The sequence below is a fragment of the Heterocephalus glaber genome, unplaced genomic scaffold, assembly GCF_053883595.1.
Source record: "Heterocephalus glaber isolate CG9 unplaced genomic scaffold, H.glaber_assembly_v1.0 deba00000331, whole genome shotgun sequence".
In the NCBI taxonomy this organism is placed as follows: domain Eukaryota; kingdom Metazoa; phylum Chordata; class Mammalia; order Rodentia; family Bathyergidae; genus Heterocephalus; species Heterocephalus glaber.
The window spans coordinates 21,525,026-21,549,717 of record NW_028258142.1 but is presented as its reverse complement, the minus strand read 5'-3'; the positions used below and the strand labels follow the sequence as shown (position 1 = coordinate 21,549,717).

General features: G+C 35.4%; 1 pseudogene; it reads right to left on the bottom strand.

The window, feature by feature from the left end:
* LOC101715988 (N-acetylglucosamine-6-sulfatase pseudogene) overlaps window positions 1–24,692 on the bottom strand; it is a 32,212-nt pseudogene extending 7,520 nt beyond the window's left edge.

The following is a 24,692-nucleotide window of genomic DNA, read 5'->3' as shown; positions in this document are numbered from 1 at the left end:
TGAGCATTGTTCCTTGTTTTCCTGTGTGGTATAGGAAAACTGTATATGTATATGCCCACAACTGTTGTAAACAAACCATGAATGTATATCCCCTGAGAATTTACATTATTTTTCAGTTAGACATCCTGGCCCTATTCCAGTATTTTTTGCTTGGAGAAATATGCATTTGTTAACAAATGTGATCAACCAAATAATCTACCTCACATACTTGTATGTGAAAATCTGAAAACATGAACTTAAATTGCTTGCAGGAAACTATTACACAAATAGCTTAGAGAAGCTATATGTAAATAAGAGTGAATGAAGTATATGTAGATTTAATATATTTACTAGGCAAGTAGTTATGAACAAATTGTCCCAACAGGAAATAAGGATCTTCCATGGAGACAGAATTATTATTTTTTTTCTTGCAGTCTTTCTGTCCTAAATCCAAATTTATTGCCCTAGGAAAAGAACAGCATGAACTGCCTAAACATGAAAATAATTGCTCGGCCTGAGTTTAAAAGCAGAGTTGTAAGTCTACAGTGTGACAAAGATTTTGCAAGCCTGGATTTTACAAGAGAAAAAAGTATTTTCACAGACTTCCGTAAGTTGCTGTTCCTGTCAACTCAAAGACTAAAAGATTAAGCTTAAAGAAAAGTATTTAGAAGATAAAGTGAGACTATGATATAAAAGAAGTTTTTACTGCCCATGAGGAAAGAGCTTTTTGTGTCCTGGAAAGAACTTTGTTATGGCTTAAATCTAGATGTATGCCCAAAGCTTCATGCCCTCGTAAGTGGAGTTTTTTGGAGGTGGCAGGATCTAGCATGTGTGAATACGGATTAAGGGTATGTCATAAATAAATTAGTCCACTGATTGGTTTAGCGTAGTTCTTGGGGTGGATAATGGGAAGGGCCACCCTTTTATTTAGTCTTTATATTTAAAGACCCATATAACTTGGTATTATTTTTATCATTACTAATTCTGTTTGTCTTATAATTCGTGTCTTGAAGTGATTATTGGTATATTTGGATTGATATAAACCATATTTGTAAATTTTTCTGTTTCATTTCTAGATATTAAAAAAATTTTTAATAGCATATGTTACATTTCTGGTGGAGAACTGGTACATATAGATAGTATATCTTAATTTCTTTTTTTTATCTACTTTCCCTTCCCTCCCACCCCCTTCCATTCATCTCTTGTTTCTCTTCTTTTTTTTGTATATATCTGCAATACATAATGCTTACATTCCTTCTGTGGAGTTAGTACCTGCACATAATATTACATTAGTTTCTTTTCTCATCTTCCCACCATCGTTTGATTTCTTTCCCCTTTTAGAAAGATCTACCTCCCTATTTTCTATCATCTATCTTTTATTTTATTTTTTCATTTGTACTTTGGGTTCTCATAAGAGAAACCATGCAATATTTAAGCTTGTGTATCTGATTTATTTCACTTAACATTATGGTCTTCAGATGTATCCCTTTTCCCAAATATTTATTGGAAAGAGATAAATCATTAATACTGACTGATTCTTGGAACTAAACAAATCTAAGCAATTTACTCTGGGGAATTGCTAACATTATTGACCATACTCTTTACAAACAACAACATGAGAAAATGTTTTAGAGTAAGTATATGAAAACATTAACTTATTGCCATCACTGACACATTTTCTCCTAACCTGATGCATAGCTGAGAGGTTTTATTTTCTCTGTGCCTGTAACCTTATTTCATTTTTTATACTTTTCTATGATGCTAAAGTATGGACAATAAAAAGCTCATATGTGTGAATGTAGTTGGAGGTAGAAAATGTTGTATATGACATATTCATGCAAAGCCCTTAGCATAGTATCTGACATATGGTTAAGTAGTCAATAAGTGACTATCATATATTTATTCCACAATTACTTTACATACTCTATGTTCCAAGGTTCTCTATAGAGCCGTATAGGGAGTCAAGAAAATATTGTTACTGACAGAGGAGTTTCGATATCCATAGGCAATATATGGAGAGATCAAGGCTAACAAGTATCCTATCCTCATTATTGTCATATTTTTTCTGCTACACTAAAAGTAGGGTAAAAAAGCAGTGATTTCAAATTTATAGTATGACCTTGGTTGTGAGCTTTATTTTGTTTAGAGAAAGATTGCCAAAATTTCTGAGTACATCATGATCTCTAAAACATTGTCCCATCAAAAATGACAGAGCTTGTTTTGATCCATCTCTTTCCTTACCCCATCTACTTTGTGAGCAATGGCATGTAAGACTACACAGTGAAACCTTCATGAAATTTTCACAAGGCCATTAAATGATAGTGGCTTCATTAAGTGCAAGTTAACAAGGATATATTTGTTCCAGCTTCTCACATAATTTTTTCACTGGGATTAGATTTTCACATAAGTGATGTAGTTTATGTGACAATGCAACTGCTGAATTACTGTTTACTGTGATGCTTCAATCATAAGTCTTTTGGATGACTAAAATATACTTTCTCCCTGGGATCTTGTTTTGTATAATCTAGATTTTATTGTCTTTTACTTTGGTTGTTTCTATCTCCTCAAATACCTCTCGGATATAATGATTTTTTTCTTAGTGGTAGTTAAAATAAATAACATGGGATTTATCTTTTAAAGAAATTTTAAGTGAACAATACATTATTGTACTTTTGTAGTACATTAATTATAAGCAGAATGTGTTGTACAGATCTCTAAACTTTTTTTATTTTGTCCAACTAAAACTTTATACATATCGAACACCTCTCAATTCTCCATCTCTTCCATGGCCCTTGGAAGATGCCATTCTACTTTCTGAGTTTGACTACTTTAGACAACTAATAGAGTAGAATCACACTGTATTTGTGGATGTGTGCAGATAAATAGGATTAAAAAAAGAAGGGAGTGGTGTGGCCAAAAAAGAAAATAGGCCCAATGAGAAAAGAGACCTTAAAAATGATTATAAAAAGTTCAATATGCTATAAAGGAAGTGCTTTTATTTTTGAGAGAGGAATGAAAACTGTGGCTTTGGCTAGATGATGAGGGACTGGGTCTACCTTGAGAAGCAGTTCACAGTGTCCCTTATGATGAAGGGTGTTTTTTCAATACTTTTTAACAAGAGAAAGATCTAATAAGATTTACTTTTTAGAGTGATCAGCCTGTCAGAAATAAAAGATATGCTTAAAAGTATAGTTTTGAGGCTTATGGTAGGAATTTAATTCCCTTAAATTAGGAAGCTATTGCTTCAAACACAAGGGACAAATAAATGTAGAGTGTGCAAACAAAAGAAGGCCAATAGAGGTAGAAAAAAAGAGCTGATTCCGCCTCACCACTGCCATAATACTTGGTGACAAGAGGGATGATTAAATAAGGGAGAGGAGAATTTTAAGATGAGCTGTATGTTTGTGGCTTGAATATGATGTTGAACAGTGATATTACACAATGGGTCCTTTTGTGTACCTTAGTCATTAGCCAAAGTACAAGATCTCTAGTCATTTATTATTTGGCCAACCCACATGGATATCTGTTCTCATGGAACCTTGTCCTCTATTTATACCCTTGTACTGTGGCTCTGGAATTCCTGGTATGTGAACAGGTAATTCTCCTGCATCTTAAATCTCTTAACTTTCCCCTTTAACTAAATTTGACTGCTTTCTGAGGTCATTGCTTCCCCCTCAGATACAAGTGAATGATTTTTTCCCCTTACACATTATATTCTTTGGGGCCGGAAGATGGGATGGTATCTTTCACACTCCTTCGAGTCTCTGCTGGTCCTTCAGTATCATTTCCATACCATTGTTACTTAGTTCTGTTTCAGAATTTCTTGCTCACACATCTAGAGGTTATGCTCTCCACATTTGTCCCCATGTTCACCTTTCACAGTTGTCATCCTGTGACTCATTCTCTGAAGACTTCAGCTGCTACTTCCTTGTCTCCTCCAACCCATTTACTGTCAGCAACCATCATGATGCCCATTCTATGTTTTGTTCTTCAATATTCTGAACCTCAGCTCTAGAAATTTCCTTCCATGTTATATTACCCATTATTCTCATGGTCACAATGTTGGGTTTTTAATATATAAAAAGTTTCCAAAAATTTAGACTTTTTTTCCTGCTCAATCTCAGATGTCTACCCTTCAAGGTCACATGCTCAGACACTCAGTCTACAACAGTTAACTCTACTTTGCCCTACACTTCACTGGTTTCAGACCTTTCTTTTACTATAGATTCACTTAGCTTTACACTGTACTGCTCAATATGTTGATCCGTAACTACAACTTTTTCTTTGAAAATAACTTCAGCTTATTTTCCTCACCTGATGGCTAGATGGTTAAATTTGGTTTCAAACCGAAATCCTGGGTGAACTCACTCATATGACTTCTTTATGCCTGTACTCATATACAAAGCATAGTGAGGAAAAAAATATCATAAATGGGACACACTTTTAATTACAAGTTTCTGGTATGACATCATCATTTAGGCTCTCAGCACTTCTGGATGACCCAACATTCTGTTTTCTGTAAGGTAAGTTTTCACTCTTTCTAAGCCAAGTGTTACAAACATCTTTTCTCCCCATCCTTCTATTTTTTCAGTACCATACTTAAAACTTGTGGCCTTAACTCAGAAATTGGAAATAATAAGCCATTATACAAAGATCTTGACTTTTTACTCACCTTTGAAATTACATATATTTACGTTTGTCCTTTTAAAAATCTCTGCACAATTGAGGAAGTGACCATATTCCTTTCTGTGTACAAGTCATGTACATTTTTGTTAAGTTTATTCTTAAGCATTTTATTATTTTAAATGCACTTTAACTAGACATTCTTTTCTTAATTTAATTTTAGACTTCTCTAAATGTATAAGAATATAACTGATTTTTGCATGTTGATCTTATAGTTCAAAACTATATGCTTATTAATGAATTTTTAAGTTATTCAGTGTATTTTCAACAACAAGATCATGTTGTCTGAGAATAGAGATAGCCTTCTTCCTTTCCAATTTTGTTGCCATTTCTTTACTTTTTATTTCTGTAATTGCCTTAAATAGAACTTCCTAGTAGAATGCTAAGTGATGAGACCCAGCATCCTTGTCTTATTTCTGATTTTAGGGCAAAAGGTTTTAGTTTTTCACTGTTAAATGGACTGTTAGCTATTACAGATGCCCTTTATCCAGCTGAGAAACTTCTATTTCTGTTTGTTGAGTGATCTTATGAGAAGAGTTGTTGGATTTTGTCAAATGCTCTTCCTGTATCAATTGAGAAGTTCATGTTTTTTTTCCTTCATTCTATAAATATGATGTTTTATATTAACACCTGCTTCCAGGTGGGAGGGCCTTCTGCTTCACCAACGGTCCACATCATCTTGTTTGCAGGTAGGACTTTGTGACCATTCATGAGCTCAGGTGCCTAGCACCCTGGGGCCAGGGACCATAGCCTAGTCTCCAAGGCCTGTCTACCTGTCTCTCCATTTTAAACATGCTGATTTGGAAATCAGTTAAATTAATGCTGCCTTAGAAATACTTCCATTGGCATTCCTGGGTGGTGTCTCTTATTTGAGAACCCTCATCTTTAGCATTCAGGATGGTCTCTCTCAGGATGATATCTGAGCTGAGACCTTAATGGTGGGCAGAGACAAGCAGTGAGAAGTTATAGGAAAAGAAAGTTCCAGTAGGAGCTCTTTTGCTCTGAGCTTTACTCTAAGGCTTGAAGAGGTGCTCTTCTCCTCAATGCTTCTTGTACTCTGTTGTTTTCAAACTGACCTCGAGAGACTTCTTTAAGTCAGTTTTTTCAAAGAATGAAAATCTTTTCGGTCCCCAGTGGGAATAGGTTACTGGTTGTTCTTAGGCTTAGCCGCATTGAAAGGGATGTTGAAGAGGGCAAAAAGAGTAAGAAGGCTATGTTAATAGAAGAAAAGATTGAGAGAGAAATAAAAGGTGAGAGAGTGAGAGAAAGAGAAAAAGATATGCATAGTAGGGAAGTGACCACTGTGCTGAGATCATTGTGCTTTCACTGTGGGAGGTGATAGATTCAGTGGAGCAAATCTCTTTTCCTCCCAAGTGAATACAAGGATTTTTTAAAAAATATAATAGTAGAGTCCTTTACAAATATAGAAAAAAAGGCCTAATTGTGATTCCTAATCCAATTATATGTCTTTATTTCCATTTGAAAAATTCAAGCAAAGAAAGTAATTATTTTTGCTGGGTGCGTGTAAGATTTTCTAGCTATTTGAGATAGTTCTCCTTTTTTATTGTTCAATTTTAGATAAGAGCAGTATCTTGAATCTGATTTGTTCTTATTCAGCTCTTTAATTGATACTCAAAGAAAGAGAAACAATCTCATCTATATCATCTGAAATAAATGACCAAAATTTACTAAAGTTCACTAAAAATTCCAGCAGTGTGGAGAGAGAAAGAGCTTATCTAGAAAATTCATGTTTGCTGTTCAATCACTAATTTTCATCATCATGTATTATCTTTTACTTATTAAAAATCTGAAGTTTGTTATATCTAAAATCAGTAAAATAATTCAGGTAAACTTCAAGTAAATTCAAAACTATGTTGAGCTATAAACTCTTGGTTGAGTAATATTAAAGACAAAATTTTTCTAGGCAAGCACTTTTTGATTATTCATAGAATTTTGAGGCTTATTTTTTCCAGCCCTTGTATGTTTACTAATAAGACATTCTTTCATGAGGTTTTATGCTGAATTGGAAATGAAACAATTATTTTACTCTATGTGGCAAAACTACGTTTCTGGTCAACCTGCTCTCTTCTCAACTTTCCCTGCATTTCTGATCAGAAAGTCTACCTTGAACACATTCTCAGTGCTCAGATTACACATTAAATCTCCAAGAGTAACCTAGCTGATGTCTCTACCCTGTGCTGAGTATGAATGAAACTAGCAAATATGGCAAATAATGTTGATAAAGGAAAAAATATCAAATGGCATTTTTTTAAATGAAGACTTAACAGTCATTGCAAGTGATTAATTAGGAATAGGAGATGGTTAACTACATACAACTCCAGGTTTTTCAGAACAGGCAAATCATGGCATCATAAACAAGTATGGCAAATTATTAAAAGATTTCAGAATGTGTCACCTCAAAATACACTGCTTTGGCATATTGATTATTTTAAGCTGAAGGTACTTGGGAAACAGCAGATAAAAAAAGAATCTCTGTTTTACTGCTTTCTACTTGAAAGCAGGTCATAGAATTTCCAATCAAAACTGTGCTTAACTGTACCAGAAAGAAAACATTCTTATTACTAGAGACAAGCACTTATGCTGAATAGAATTTATGTTTTTAGTTTTTTGTGGAATCTCCATACTGGAGTAAAATGAATCTCTGTGTTTTAATTGGCATTTCTCTAGTAGCCAGAGATGTTGAACATTTTTTCATGTGTTTATTGGGCATTTGTACTATTCATTTCAGTTGTTTGATTGATTATTTGATTGAGACAGTGTTTTGCTATGTAGTCCAGGCTGGCCTTGAATTTGTGGTAATCCTTTCAATCACCTCCGAGTTTCAGCCTCTCAAGTGCTGGGATTATAGGCACATGCCACCATATCAGGCTTCAATTGCACATATTTTGATTGGGTTTTTATTTTGGCAGACCTGATTCTTTTGAATTTTTTATATGTTTTAGATAATAGTCCTCTGGCAAATTTTTTTCTCATTCTGGAGGTTGTCTCTTCACTCTGTTGGCTGTTTCTAGTTTACTGTGCAGAAGCTTTTTAATTTGATATACTTCCATTTGTTGATCCTTGATGTTATTTCTTGTGCAGTAATGTTCTGTTTAGAAAGTCTTTGCCTATGCATAGGTAATTAAGAGTTTTACCTATTTTATTTTCCAGCAGATTAAATGTTTCTATTTTAACATTTGGACTTTTGATCAATTTTGATTTTAGCTAGGACATGGTGAGAGACAGGGGTCTAGATTCAATGTTCTGCATGTGGATAGACAGTTTCTCCAGCACCATTTACTAAATAGGCTGACTTTCCTCCAGCATGTTTTTGGACCATTTGTCAAAGATTAGATTGCTGAATCCACATTGGATCCTTTCTCCATCCTCTGCTCTGTTACATTCACATGTTTGTTTTTGTGCCAGTGCCATCCTATTTTTATAACTGTAGCTTTGCAATATAACTTGAAGTCTGGGATTGTGATACATCCTGCTTTGATCTTGGTGTCCAGGATTGCTTTTGCTATTCTAGGTCTCTTCTGGTTCCACATGAATTTTAAGATTGTTTTCTCTAGGTCTGCAAGGAATACTGTTGTTATTTTAATTGAGATCACATTAAACCTCTATGTTAGATTTGGTGGTATGGCCATTTTCACAATGTTAGTTCTGCCAGTTGAGGGATAAGGGCTATCTTTCCACTTTCTGATGTATTCTTTGATATCCCTTTTCAGCATAGTGTAGTTTTCTTTGTAAAGGCCTTTCACTTCTTTAGTTTGATTAATTCCTAAGTATTTAATTTTTTGATGCTATTGTGAATGGTATTATTTTCCTAATTTTTATCTCAGTGATTTCATTATAGTGAACACTATTGACTTTGGTGTGTTGATTTCTCTGCTACATTGCTGAATTTGGTTATTAATTCTAGGAGTCTTTTGGTGGATAATTTTGGTTTTCTATGTAAAAAATCCTGTCATCTGAAAATAATGATAATTTGACTTCTTCCTTTCCTATGCATATCCTTTTTATTTCTTTCTCTTCCTTGATTGCTCAGGCTACTGTTTTGAGGACCATGTGGAACAAGTGTGGTGATAATGGTTATCCTTGTCTTGTTCTTTCAGATTTTCCCCAATTAATAGGATATTGGCAGTAGATTTGTCACAAATAGCTTTTATCAGATTGAGATAAGGTCTGTCTCTATTTTCTTCAAGATTTTTATTGTGATTGGATGTTGAATTTTGTTAAAGGCTTTTTCTGCATCTGTTGAGATGACCATATGATTTTTGTCCTTGTAATGTGATTTTAATCCTATATAAGCATCTAGCTTCAGAATTGCCTTATGTAAATTCATCCAAAAGGAAATTTACATATCAATATTTATTATAATAGCAAATAAGTTAAAATTATATAGTCAAAAAATCTCCTCAAATCATTTGCCCATGTTAGCTAACATTTCTCCTGGTGTTTAAGCTGCAAATTCATTTCTTTTACTTCATAGCAATGATAAAGAATTTGTGAACTGTCTTACTTCAGTTAGAAAATAGGAAAGCAGTTTTCCTATTTATCAGGTAATATGTATAATCTCACTTATTTTAACATTTTTGAGGAAAAAAGAAAGGAAGACACAAAAGATAAAATCCTTGAAATAGTTCAAAGGGTTAGGAGCTGAAAACCTAATGGTGTAAAATTGAAGAAAATTTGTCAAAGGAAAGAAGGAAGAGCCTTGGTAATCTAAATGGAATGTAAATTTATCAGCTATATATCCTGGTATAAAAGTATACTATTCATGTTATGAGGCTTCAGAATGATCCTGATGCTGATTTTATTGCCTTAATATAGCATCTCAGAAGGGTACATGTTTGGCATTTAATATTCTCATTGGCTCCTTTTAAACTGATAATTGAAGCCATATCAATAATTCTTACATATAAGGGAAAGCAGTGATATGGGTAGCCCTTCAAAATCATTTATTTGTCTTTTTTTGGGGGGGGGATACTGGGGATCGAACTTGGGTCCTTGTGCTTGCGCAGCAGGTGGGGAAACCACTGAGCTAAATCCCTGGCCCTATTTTTGTCTTTTAATGGGCACTTTTGTGGGTAAGTCGTACTTTTCTGAAAATTTGTTCTGAAAATTTGTTATTTTTTAAGCAACATACTCTATTCGCCTCTACTGGCAAAAAAATATTTTTTTTTGAAAAGTGTTTATTCTCTCTAGTTTTCCAGTTCAAATGTTAGAAATGTTAGGTTTGGAGAGTACTTCACTTATTTTGATTCCAAACTTTCCCTAGGTGACATTTGTTTTCCTTTAAGCTCACTATCACTTTAGGATTAAAGTGATAATTAAAGTGGCCTGGATGTGGGCCAGAAAAACTCACTGGCTTTGCCTTTTCCTTGTAGTAGTGAGTGTTAGTATATAATTTATATCATGTCTGCACCGTGAATTTTACCTACTCTGCAAAATAATAGCTAAAAACATGAATTTTTAAATAAAAGACTTTGCATAAATGCTTCTATACACAAATAACATGAAACATTACTCTTTCAGTGGGTAATTTTCCTGTTTATCATTCCTGTTTATCATTCATGTGAGCCAAATGCCTGTGCCAGGTGCTCCTGGAGTCATGGGTTTGCGGCAGTGGACAGAACTCCCGCTCAGCTTACCCTGAACTTGCCCCTTGCGGAGAAGAGAGGTAATGCACATTCAGTACTAAATAGGATATGTCAGGGTGTGAGAAGTGGCAGAGAAAACAAAGCAACTGTAGGGAATAAATGACTCGATAGAAAAATATTTTACAAAATGTTATACTTCGAGTCACACAATAGTGAGGGAATGAAACTTGTGGGTGTCTGGGTAAGGCCATTTTCTTAACAGGGAAAAGGCCAGGAGAGAGTTGCTTGTTGTGAGGGGAAACAGCACACTAGAGGGTGAGGATGAGGCTCAGAGGCCCCGGGAAACAAGGTTCAGTGGGAGCAGGGCCACGTCATGGAGGGTCAGACATGGCACCCAGAGGCTTGCATGGTATTCTGAGTATAATGGATTCTTATACAGGATTTAAGAAAGGGAGTGTCACAAAGTGATTGGCACTTTCACTCCAAGAGTTTAAAAGACCTGTCCATCCACACTCACGGGAAATATGTGACTCATCCAGGGTTCTCTTACCTATGGAACTCGTAAAATAAAACATGGTAGTGAAATAAATTTAATAGAAAACACATTCACTGAATTTTGGAAGAACATCAAGTCTGGAGATTGGTCAAAGCCCTCCTCTGTCACTTGAGGTCATTCTTTCTCGTATCTTCAAACTACTTTTGTGGCCTTTTCCTAAACGTGAGATGGGAAATTTTATATACCTTCAGAGGGAGTCCAAAACCCTTTACCCTGTTCAGAAAGTGTGGTGAGTCTCACATTGACCTGTATATTAATTTGCTAGAGCTGCCAAACAAGTATTTCATGCTGTGAAACTTAATCAATACATTTGTTTTCTCACACCTCAAGTGTAGACATCCAAAATCAAGGTTTGGTTATTTCTTCTGAGACACCAGTCCTTGGCTTGTGGATGGTAGTAACATTGACCAGTGGATGGCTGGATGGCACCCACTCTAAATACTAGAGGTCTGGGGTGAGTAGAACATAAAAGGGACAGGGAATAAGCCAGAACTCTAGTAATGAAGGCTTCTTTATTGAGAAGATGTGGAATGACCAAACTGAAACTAGTTGAGTATGGTTAAAGCAGCATTATTGTTAGGTACAATTTAGCATCTGCGCAGGGATCTAGATTTAAGTTTAGTGCACAGGGAAAGGATTGAAAAAAAAAAAGAATTTATCTCCTATTCCAATTTCACTGTGACAATGTGCCTAGCTTGCTTTGTGAATATATTTGGAACATAAACCTAATCATATACATGGTTGATATTGGTTTTCTAAGTATTACAAAATGGTATAGATTTAAAAAAAATCTTTAGATGTTAAATTTGTATAGAAAGAACAACAAAAGCACTGGAGGCAGTAGCTTTCTGCACCTGTTAGCAATTCGGAAAGAGCATTATGGGGGCAGAGCAAGAATATCACACTAAATGCACAGCTCAATAAAAGACAGCCAGAACACTATAAAAACCATTTAAACCCACATACCATGGGTATTTAAAGCATAACCAATAGATGCCAAAACATTGCTACATCATCTACTTACACCAAACCGAATCATCATCTCCTTTTCTCCTGTTGACAGTATGTTCTATACTCAATGAGTCATTTCAGGCATCACTTTTATTTTCAGCTAAACTAAAAAAAGTATTCTGTATTATTATTACTAGACATTATTTTTCCAAGCTGTGTACCCAAATATGCTTGTGCAGAATTTCATGTTACTGTAACAAAGTCTTTAATGCTACATATGCAGTTTTAATCTAAGCATCACACAATTGGGATGGTGGGTTGTTTATGGCAAATGCTGCACTGTGAACCAGGAAGGGAGAATTAATAAATATGTTTGTAATGCCTAGAAAAAGAGATACCTTGAGATTCTTGAAAAAGATGCAATTGCCTGTCTTAACTATGTCTCTTTCCTGGAAGGTAGAAGTGTTGGAGTGGGAATATTTCATGCTGGGTTTCTGAAGATAATAGCACCAATCCTACCACCAATTGCTTGTTTTTTAAAATCATGCCACAAATACATATAGTATAAATTAGAAATGGAAATAATTCTAGATTTCTAGAATCATATTTGTTATGATATTTTAGCTGTCTGTCATAGTGATGGGCTTTATCAATCTTTTTCTAGTTATGTGAATTTGGGACAGTTTTTCAACCTTGCTCTGTAAAATGTTCAACCTCTATAAAATTTTACAAGAAAATAGTATTTATCTCAAGAATGTTACAAAGATCACATTAACTAAATCATTAAAAGCGTTTGACACTATTTTAGAGTCATAGAGGTACTCAACAGCGTTAAAAGACACAATATTATTCTTGTTACTAATATGTATGTTTGGAGAACATTAAGAAAATACTGCAGCTAGAGGTGGTGATGTGTACCTGAAATGCCAGGCCTCTGAGATTAAGGCTGGAGGATCACAAGTTCGACTCCAGCCTGGGCAACTAACATAGTGACTTAGGGAGCTCTTGTCTCAAAATAAAAAAAAAATTAAAAAGGAGTTGAAGATATAGGTGAGTGGGAAGGCCCTGAGTTCAAACCCCAGTACTGCACACACATTCACAGACACACATAGATACAAACATACACACACACAACTTGCAATAGAAAATCAGGAATATCTGGACATCAAGACCCCTCTATAGTTTAGAACTTACTCTTCAACATTTTACTCTTCCTCACTTGGACTATGCATTTCAGCAAAACTTTTCTGTTTTTTTTTTTTTTTAACAAGTTCCTATTTTTATTGGTACATTTTAGGCATACAATATGATGACATTCATCATTGAGAATTTGTAACTTTACATGATATATCTTGGATCTTATTTTTTCCCTATTTCCCTGCCTCCCTTTCAACCCCTTGACCCCTCCCTGTTTACAAAAGCTTTGTTTCCATTTTTTCCTTTTCTCATATTTATTCCTTTCCCTTCTTTCCTTTTCCCTGCACCTCCCGCTTCTCCTTCCCCTTTGGACCTTTTCTTCCTATTTCACATTATCTATTATACATTTTGATCCTAATCTACACTTTCAGTTTCTCATACCAGAGAAACTATTAAGTATTTACATGTGTGTCCTATTTATTTCACTTAAAAGAATCGCCTCAATGTGCATCCATTTAGCTACAAATGTCTCTAGTTTCTAATGTTTTTATGGTTGAGTAGTACTCCATTTTATAAAAAAACCCCACATGTTCTTTACCCCGTCTCCAGTTGATGAGTAATTGGACTGTTTGCAAGTTTTAGCTATGATAAACTGTGCCTCTATGAATATGGGTGGACATATATTGCTGTGGTATGATTCTTTTAATTCTTTTGAGAAGATTCCAAGCAGGGGAATAGCTGGGTCAAATGGACCTCTAATCTTAATTTTTTGAGGTATCTCCATACTGATTTCCACAGTGGTTGCACCAGTCTACACTCCTACCAACAGTAGAGAAGGGTTCCTTTCTCCCCACAACCCTGCCAGCATTTGTTATTGGTTGATTTCTTGATAGCGTCTATTTTTTCTGGAGTGAGGTGGAATCTCAGTGTTGTTTTCATCTGCATCTCTGTAATGATAAGTAATGTTGAACATATTTTTATACATTTATTTGCTGTTTTTACTTCTTTGAGAAATGTCTGTTCATTTCAGATGCCTATTTTTGGATTGATTCTTTAAATTTGGGAGGTCTGATTTTTAAAAATTCTTTATATATTCTAGATAGTAGTCCTTTGTCTGAGGAACAGCTGGTAAATTTTTTCAGAGTGCTATAGTTTTCAGAGTAGAGGTCTTTGATTTCTTTCATTAGATTGATTCCTAGGTATTTCATTTTTTTGGATACTATTGTGGAAGGAGTTTTTTCTCCAGTTCCTCTCTCAGTGAGTCTGTTGTTTGTGTACAGGAAGGCTATTGATTTTTGTGTGTTGACCTTGTATCCAGCTATTCTACTGGATACAGTACTTGGTTATTAAGTCTACAATACTTTTGGTGGAGTTCTTGGGGTCTTCTATATACAGTATCATGTCATCTGCAAATAATGACAATTTAACTTCATCGTTTCCTATCTTTATTCCTTTTATTTCTTTCTCCTAATTGCTGTGGCTAATGTATCCAGAACTATATTGAATAGGAGTGGTAATAGTGGACATCCTTGTCATGTTCCTGATTTTAGCATGAAGGATTTCAGTTTTTGACCATTTAGTATGATGTTGGTTGTTGTGTTTTCATAGATGGCTTTTATCAAGTTGAGATAGAGACCATCTATTCCATTTTATTGTAGGGTTTTTATCATGAATGGGTGTTAGATTTTGTTGAACACTTTTTCTGCATCTATTTAGACGATTATATGATTTTTATCCTTGGATCTGTTATTATAGTATATTACATTTATTGATTTGTGTATGTTGAACCATCTCTGCAACCTTGGGGTGAATCCCACTTGGTCAGGCTCTATGATCTTCTTGATGATCTTCTGCATTCTATTTGCCAGTATCTTATTAAGGATTTTTGCATCTATGTTTATTAGTGAGATTGGCCTATAGTTCTCTTTTTTGGTTGGGTCTTTCTCTGCTATTGGGATCAAGGTGATGCTTGCTTCCAGGAATGAATTGGGGAGTATTGTTTCCCTTTCAATTTCACTGAAGAGTTTAAACAGTAGTGACAATAGTTCCCCTCTAAATGTCTTGTAGAATTCAGCAGTGAAGCCATCAGGACCCAGACTTTTTTTAGTTGGTAAGTTTTTAATTACATTTTCAATTTCATTGATTGATATTGGGTAGTTTAGAATTTTTAGGTCTTCTTTGTTCAACTTTGGTAATATACATATCTAGAAATCTGTCCATTTCTTCTGTTTTCCATCTTATTGGCATATAGCTTCTGGAAGTAGGTATTGATGATCCCCTGTATTTCAGCTGGGTCAGTTTTAATTTCACCCTTTTTGTTCCTAATTGCATGGATTTGGGTCTCTTCTTTCCTTTTTTTCATAAGGTTGAAAACTTCTCTGTTTTTTGTTCTCTGAATTTGATGTTCACATTGCCACATTCCCCTTCATTTTATGTCTTCCTTTGGCTACTCTAGTTTTTTGTTTTCCTTAAAAACTCTCAAGCCTCCTTTTCACTCCTGTCTCATTTTCTAGGATATTGGCAAGATCAGCCTTCAACAATACAGTAATATTTTTGTGCCATTAGTAGTTTTACTTTACCACTGAGGGTTATCCTAGAGCCTATAAAGGATTCTGGATACAAGTGTTATCTGATGGGTAGAGACCAGAGTTGTTTCCATGTTCTTATTTGTCCCCATCAATGAATTGGTCAGGACAATTAATGGATGGGAAAGATTAGTGTTTATTTTAGGGCAGAAATAAGAAAAAGAAAAAAAAAAGGAGAAGAAGCCCAAAAGAAGTGTTTAAGGATAAGGGGATGCTTTGAAGGAAAAAGAGAAGGTACATCCTGCAAGCAGAATGGACCACTGCAAGAACAAAAGGGCAGTGGTGGTAAAGTCAATAGCTACTCTCCTTTTATGATTTCTTTGATAATTGATCTAGGCAGTCCCACCTGATCTCATATTAGAAGACTGACATAGGTGCCAAGTTCAGTGTGTTTGCCCATCATAAGATTGGCACCAGGTGCAGGGTTGAGTTTGATCCTGTGTCAGGCTCTGGTGCTTCAGATCAGCACTCATGCTTAATAAGTCTCAGTTGGTAGGTGGTGCCCAACTGCTCCAGCCATGTTGTCAGGTCCTAGTCTCCCACAAAAATATCCCTGATTACCTTTTGTTGGTTCACTGTAATCAAAGCTAAAGTGAACAACCACCCTTTAGCTAACTGGTGTTATGGTGCAGGGAAGTTGTTTTCTAAAAGCATATAGTTGAAACACTTATGGAAGTGTTGAAGTGAAAACAATTATTGAAATCCTCAATATAGTTACTAAGGTAAATTCAACATAATATAAAAAGCTCTCCAAGTCAAAATAAAATGGAGAAATAATTTAAAGGAAGGAAAGTAAATGTGACATTTTGTCAGTGGGTTGATTTGGCCTTGTACACTTTTAGAAACACCTCATGCATTGTGAAAATTAAGCTGAGTGTTGCTTTGTGGGAGTTGGAATTTCAAAGACCTTAACAGAAAGTGTTAGCTAATTAATTTTTAATTACGTAGGGTCCAGCTTATGGATGTTTTATCAACTTCAAACATGTTTGAGTATGAAATTCCTTTCTCTTCACTTTCATCTCATTGCTACGTTTTTAAGCTCACCTGAAAACAAAAATTGTGCTTGACATCTTATATGGTACTTTGGAGTTGCTTATGAAGAAAGAACAAATCTGAGAGTTTAAGAAGCTTTAAATTTAGGATTCAAACTTTCATAGAAAACATAAGACATCACACAGATCCTATTTGTTTGGCTACCACACACAGTATATATTGCAGATCTAATTCCAAGGCCATATCATATGTCTTAAGACTTCTTTCCTCCTTTGGCCTTTTCTATTATTTTTTTTCCTGCTATGCTGTTAAGGCATGATGTAGCCAGACTTAAAAGAATTTTATTGTTAACCCTGACAATATTTTGTTTTTGTAATAAGAACAAATTTCACTAGACCCTAGAATGTAATATATTCTCAGTAAATGTGCATCACAATGTCAGAGCATCCTATTGACACAGTACACTGAAAGTGAAATTAGTCATTTACCGAATTCATTTCCTTTCAGTTTGATTCCTGAAGCTGAGATTTACAAATATGCCACTACTCTCTTTGAGGGAAAAAATAAATCCAATAATATGAACTTGATAAAAAGAACATAAATAACCTGTCATACTATTTAAAGCTGAAAAAAGACTAGAAATTCTAGTTCAGGAGCATTACATGAATTTATTTTTTCAATATAAATAGCTTATCAATAGGTGAAATAAAAACAAAAGTAGCTTAGGAACAAGTAACATTCTGTCCTTTGAATTTTACTTTAATAATCAAAATAGAACATATAGTTAAAGTATGACTTCAAATGTGGAATAAAAACCAAACATTTTCTATCTCATTCATTATTGCCAGAAGTATTCAAAAATTGGGTATGGTTTACACTATAGTACATAAATTTGAGTACTTTTAATTTCTGTATCTGAGTAAGAATTTTTGTTTAGAAGTCACTTCCTTTCAATTGTTTTTCAAAGTTTTTCAGTGTATTTCAGGAACATAAATATTTTTTTCTCATTAAGTTTATTGATACATTTTAGGTATACAATACAGTTACATTCATCGTTGGAATCCTGTACCTTTACATGATGTATCTTGGTTCCTATTTTTTCATTTGATTCACCATTGGTTGTGGCTTGAGCTGGCACATTTCATTCTGCTTTACTCTACAGGAAGCTCCTTCATATGTTGTTACATACTAAGCATTAGTATATAGATCAGGGTGCATCTGCTCCCAAATCTTCTTAGGATGTAGTTGCTTTTTAGCCTTTCCAGGGGAAGGATTAAAAGTATTTGTCTCCTCCATTTAGGAGGAGTCAAAGTAGAAACTTCCTCTGGTGAACTAGTCCACATCACTAAAAGAGGAGCTGGCACTTCCCTCTTTGGTGGTTTCCTACTGGAAATTAGATCACCATCTAATTTTGCATCTATTCAAGAGGAATGTGATTCACTAGGCTACTGGAAACTGTTCTTCAGGTGATTTTTCCACTAACTACTTTTCTCTATAAAAAAGTCTGCATCAGGGTGTCTTCTCACAGTAATGATATAACCATTTTGAGAATCCAGACAGGAAACACATACTGACTTAGAGCCAGCACTTCCTATTAATGATGGTTAAAATTTCTCTTTTTGTCCAATTTTTCTCTTTCACTTTCTTTACTTCTCTTTCATCTCCTTTTATCTATTCTTTGGTACCAGAAAGTATAGTTGTTATTAATGCAGACAGTAACACATTTTCAGAAATCATAGTGTTAGCTTGCAGTGGAAAACCAGAGGAAAAAGACCTTTGCTTTACTCCAATTTTAATTTTTACCTCAATTAGTTCCTGTTTCAGCTTTTTGATTTACTTTGTTTAGCATTTTCAATTTGCAGTTTCTTCTTTTCTCTCAAACTTATCTGAAAAGCTATTTTCTCCTTAAAAAAGCAACTTGCTACTTGAGATGCTCAATGATTTGCTCTACCTCTCACCCTTGTTGTCCACATTTCTTCAGAATTGTATAATAGGTTACCATGTTTTCCAAGAAATGTCAGAAAATCATGACGTGGTTGTCAAGGAAATTATGGTGTGCTAAAACTCTTAAAAATTCCAAAATTTATATAAAATGCAAATTCTGTTCTTGTTCTGTTTGGAATCTCATTAAGAGGAAATCTGCATAGTCATCCTCAGAACATATTTCCAATATATCTGCTTGTGTAGTGTTTAGATCAGTTTGTGTGATACTCAATTTTTTATTTTTCAGTTTCCAGCATCTCTTTATCTCACTTCCTTCTCATTCATTATCTCTTATAACATTCTTATTTAAAATACTCTATGGATTTCCTTTCAAAGGAGCCCCTGCCTGCTTTTTTTTCCTCTTTCTATGTTTCTGTTTTCTTTTCTACCCTCCATACTGCCTTCTTTTTCCATGTCTCCTTTCTCTAACTTTCTATCCCTCTTTTCTTGCCTTCTTTGTATATTATATATCAGATATTATCCTAAGCACTTTATGTATACTGACTCTTTTAATTTTGATAACAACTCCCATGAGCGATATATATATATATATATGTTAAAAAACATATATTTTAACAAATAAAGAAGTTGAGGCCCTTGGTTTTCTGGTCCAGGCCTGGTTAGCTCCCTGGTCCAGTAATGCCATCCAAGAACAGGTTTCTCTCTACCTCTAGGCTCTGCCACCTGTTAGGCACCAGGATTTCTCCTGATGGAAGTCTATTTAACATTTTCTTAAACTCTAGTCTACCTGAATCTGATCATCTTTTTGTATCAAATAATCACATAAAAGTGAGTATCAGTTTTCAAAAGCTTATAACACATTTTAAAAATAAAAATACAGGTCTAATTACCAAAATGTTCAAGTCAATAAATCAAGCAAAAATAAACATGCCCTATGATTTCAGTCAAGGTGATGTATATATACACTAATAAAGGAAGAGACGATAAACTTAATCAGTGGTTATAAAGGCTTATATGTAGGTCATTGACCCCACTGCTCCCACCCCAGAAAAGAATTTTAATAAAAGAGAAGTAAAGAATGGAAGCAGACAGTCTGTGAGTGGGTAGCCCCTGCTGATTTAGAAGTTAGATTCCTTCTATCCATGAACGATAGATAGATTACTCAGAAGGGGCCTCTTGCTTTGAATAGAAAAGGGAAAATATGCCTAGACCTCACTAATGTCACTGTCTTCAGGTGAGTGCTGAGCTACACCTCTACTTTCTGGGATAAAGAAAGTGCTGGTATTTCACATTCATCTACTAGTATTTTCAAAGGTACAGTTCCTAAGAAGAGCTCTTCACAGAGCTACTTCTTGGCATAATTAGGAAAAATGAACTCAATAAAAGGCAACTAATTATGGAAAATTATGGAAAAATGATTTACTGTACTATGGAGAGTTTTAAGTAAATATTCAACACTTTTAACTTTTTAGTCTGTATTAGTTCTTTGATTCTCTGTATGATCTTCCTTAAAGCAAACTCATTCTGAGGAAATTATTCTTATTATTCTATGCCTCATTCTATTTAGTACAGCTTGTTAATAGGAAAATCTGTACTCTGTTTCTACAATCCATTTTTTATTTCATTTTTCTATCACCGACATGAGACCCAAACAATCTGGTCTCAGCTCCAGTGTTTTATGAGGAAATGGCTCTTCCTTTTGTGCTTTCTACTTTTCAACAAAATCTCAATCATCTTTGCAATTCTGTTCTCAATTAAAATACATTAAATTTCTAGTTGGTAAAATTGCTGAACATCTCTCAGATTGTTTTTAGTGAAATGATTGACAACTCATTCATTAAAACTCAGTTCTTCCTTGGTCTCAGTCTTATCATCAGCTTTTCTAGTTTTCTGTTACATCTGTGATCATTATTCATAGCTTACTCTTTGTTCATAAATCCTTAAATTCTTCTACTCACAAAGCATCTTTTTTTCCTTTTATTTTTTCCTCTTTTTTCATTCACTTATTACATTTTTACTCATCTCTTATTATAGAACACTTTCAGGTGTTTGGAATCCATCAGTGAATAAAATTAACTTCTCTGCCCTCATAGAATTTTACGAATAATGATAGTGTCACTGATGAGCTCCAAAGAGGTTCCCCAAAGAGGAGACAGGAACCTCAACCAACCCCTCCTCGAACCCCACCCCACTCTGGCCCACCAAGGAGTAGGTAGTAGGTTTGCTGATTTCCTTTACTGAAAAAGAATAGTGGGGGCACATCAGTCTAAAAGCATAGAAAGTGTAAAGCATTAGGCAGAGTTAGATAGTAAGGGCAAGTAGGAAAATGCCCCGGCTACATTAACTGGAGGGGGTACACTCTGATGAAGGGGTTCAGATTGGCTCACTCACCAAAGCCCAAGGTCAACTTTTAAGGATTAGCTACGGGGGAGGGGGTCAGAGTCTGCATGATCATTATCTCCACTCTGGTTTCTATAGTTCTGGAGGAACCATTTTGGCTTGAGGGGGAATTAGGTTTCCACAGATGACTGCTGCTTCTTGGAAGAGTGATCTCACCATGGGGTGGTCTGTCAGGCTTTACTTTTCCGGGAACCCTAGGAGGCAGCAAGTTTGGAGAATTCTAGGTGTTGTTCCAGAGCAGGGGTCGGGAGGGGCTTTCTGGAACTAGAAATACTAGAAACTGGTAATCAGATGACCCTGTGAATCCTAAAAATAAATCCTGAAAACTAGTTACTTTAATTTTGGTGTCCTCAGTCTTGAAGGGAAATGAGGTAGATGTGGTAAATTTAGGAACCTTGTTTTTTCAACCTTTCCTAAATGATTAACATACTAGTAACCAAAGTTCTAAGATAATAAAGAATACAAAATGAAGGTCAAGCTTTGTTCGGCTTACTTATTGGGCATCTGTCAGTCCATCTTCCAGGTCCCTGTGACAAATCCTTCCTCGTCTGAGTTCACAGCATAAACATGCCCAGGGAGTACAAAGAAACCTAGAGAGTGAAGATAGTTAGTTCATATGTGAATAAACTGGGTAACGTTAATTGTGTTCTGAAATTAGAGTTTTCACATCCAATTTTAAAATTAAGATGTTCCTTGTCTCCTTTTTACCTATCTTTATTTTTTTCTACCACAGGAGAAAGACAGATATTTTAATTTGATAAGCAACATGATTTCTTAGAGAGTTTTATGGAAAAAGAAGTAATTGAGAAAGGTAAAGGGGAAGACGAGGTTTGGGATGGTGTAGTGGGCTTGCAGGGTTTTTTTTCTTCTTTTTTCCCCATTCCTAGCCCTCCCTTCACCCTCTCCACCCTTCCCTTTTTACAAAGACTTCATTTCCATTTTTTCCATTTCTCATCATTTTTCCTTTCCCTTCTTTCCTTTCCCCTGCCCCTCCCACTACCCCTACCCCTTTGGACCTTTTCTTCCTATTTTGCATTATTGATTATTCATTCTAATCATTGGTACATTTTAGGTATACAATATAATGACATTCATCATTGGAAATTTTCACCTTTACATAGTCTCTTTTGGTTCTTATTTTTCACCCTTGCCCAGCCCTCCCTTCAACTCCTCCATTCCTCCCTATTTACAAAGATTTTGTTCCTATTTTTCCATTTTCTCCTATTAATCCCACTCCCTTCTATCCTTTCCCCTAGCCCTCCCACTTCCTTCCCCTTTGCCCCTTTTCTTCCCATTTCACATTACCTATTATACATTTAGTCCTTACACTAAAATCAGGAACAAGACAAGGATGTACACTATCACCACTCTTGTTCAATATAGTTCTGGAAACATTAGCCACAGCAATTAGACAAGAGAAAGAAATCAAAGGAATAAAGATAGGAAATGAAGAAGTCAAATTGTCATTATTTGCAGATGACATGATAGTCTATATAGAAGACCCCAAGAACTCCACCAAAAGTCTTCTAGACTTAATAACCAAATTCAGTCAAGTAGCTGGTTACAAAGTCAACACACAAAAATCAATAGCTTTCCTCTACACAAATGACAGACTCACTGAGAGAGAAATAGGGCAAATAATTCCTTTCACAATAGCATGCAAAAAACTGAAATACCTAGGAATCAACCTAACGAAAGAAATCAAAGACCTCTTCTCTGAAAACTATGGCACTCTGAAAAGAGAGATTGAAGATGATATCAGAAAGTGGAAAGACATCCCCTGCTCCTGGGTAGGAAGGATTAATATAGTGAAAATGGCCATACTTCCAAAACTGCTATATAGATTTCATGTAATTCCAATTGAGATCCCAGCAGCATACTTCATGGACCTTGAGAAAACAATCCAAAAATTCATTTGGAACAAGAAGAGACCCAGAATAGCAAAAACAATTCTAGGTAACAGAGACATGGCAGGGGGTATCACAATCCCCAACCTGCAACTACACTACAAAGCTACTGTGATAAAAACAGCATGGTACTGGCAAAGAAACAGACTTGAGGACCAGTGGAACCGATTAGAAGATGCAGAAACAACGCCAGACACACTCAGCCATCTCATCTTTGATAAAGGAGCCAAACACCCTCACTGGAGGAAACATAGCCTCTTTAATAAATGGTGCTGGAAAAATTGGGCTTCAACTTGCCAAAGATTAAAACTAGACCTGTATCTCTCACCATGCACTAAACTAAAATCAAAATGGATTAAAAATCTAAATACTAAAATAGAAACTCTGAACCAGTTGGAACAGAGGTTAGGTAGAACCCTTGAAGACATTGGTGTAGGAAAAGATTTTATGAACAAAATCTCAGTTGCCCATGAACTAGCACAAACAATCAACAAGTGGGATCTCTTCTTATTAAAAAGCTTCTGCACAGCAAGAGAAACCACCAGCAGTGTGAAGAGACAACCCACAATGTGGGAAAAAATCTTCACCTGCTCTTCCTCAGACAAAGGTCTATTATCTCGAATCTATAAAGAACTTAAAAAGATCAGACCTTCCAAATTTAAAGACCCAATCCAAAAATGGGCATCTGAAATGAACAGACATTTCTCAGACAAAGAAATGGAAATAGCAAATAAATACATGAAAAAATGTTCAACATCACTGGTCATTCGAGAGATGCAAATGAAAACAAGGCTGAGATTCCACCTCACTCCAGAAAGAATGGCTGCTATCATGAAATCAAGCAATAACAAATGCTGGCGGGGTTGTGGGGAAAGAGGAACCCTGCTCCACTGCTGGTGGGAGTGTAGACTGGTGCAAGCACTGTGGAAATCAGTATGGAGATGCCTCAAAGAACTAGGACTGCAAGTCCCATTTGACCCCGCTATTCCACTGCTGGGGGTCTTCCCCAAAGAATTAAAAGAATCATACCACAGTGATATATGTGTGCCCATGTTCATAGCAGCACAGTTTGTAATAGCTAAAACTCGGAAACAGCCCAAATGCCCATCAACTGGAGACTGGATAAAGAAAATGTAGGGTTTTTAAAATAAAATGGAGTACTACTCAGTCACAAAAAATGAGAAATTAGAGGCATTTATAGCTAAATGGATGTGTATTGAGGACATACTCTTAAGTGAAATAAACAGGACACACATGTGTAAATACCGAATAGTTTTTCTGGCGTGAGAAACTGAGAGTGCAGTTTCTTTTAAAAAGATTCCCAAGACAGAGTTCAATGAAAGATATCTGAAGGAATACTTGAAAGAGTTAAGAGAAGCAGCCAAAGGCAATATCTGGAGTATGCATAGATATGAGGTAACAATAGAAGAAATAAAGATAGAAATAAAGGAGGCAAGGAAAATCATGATTTTAAAAGTATACTTTTATGAAAGCTGCAGCTTCAGAACATAAAGTTACTCAAGGTTACAATTTACTCCTCCTAAATCCTAAGTATTAAAAAAAAACCCCACAAAATCAAAAGTTTAGGCACATACCTTTCACCTGTAAAATGGGCCTTTCATTGCCTTGTACCTGTAAATTGAGCCCAAGCTCTCTATGAATTCACAAATTCTACAGATTTCTACCCTCCTAGACCATAGGTCTCATTCTGTGAGTGCCTGAACTCCCCTCTGACTGTGTGCTTTTTGCCTAATAAACTTTTCTGTACCTCTGACAAGTGGTGAGATTCTTTGTGATAAGAGTCAGCAAACCCAAAACTTACCCCATAGGTAGGGTGAATTGAAATCCCCATTTCCTCTTTGGGGAACCTCTGTCGACCTTGTCTGATGACAGACTTCCAGGTAGATGGAAGAAACAATGTAAAGTTTCTAAGACTGGAACTGCTTGGCAT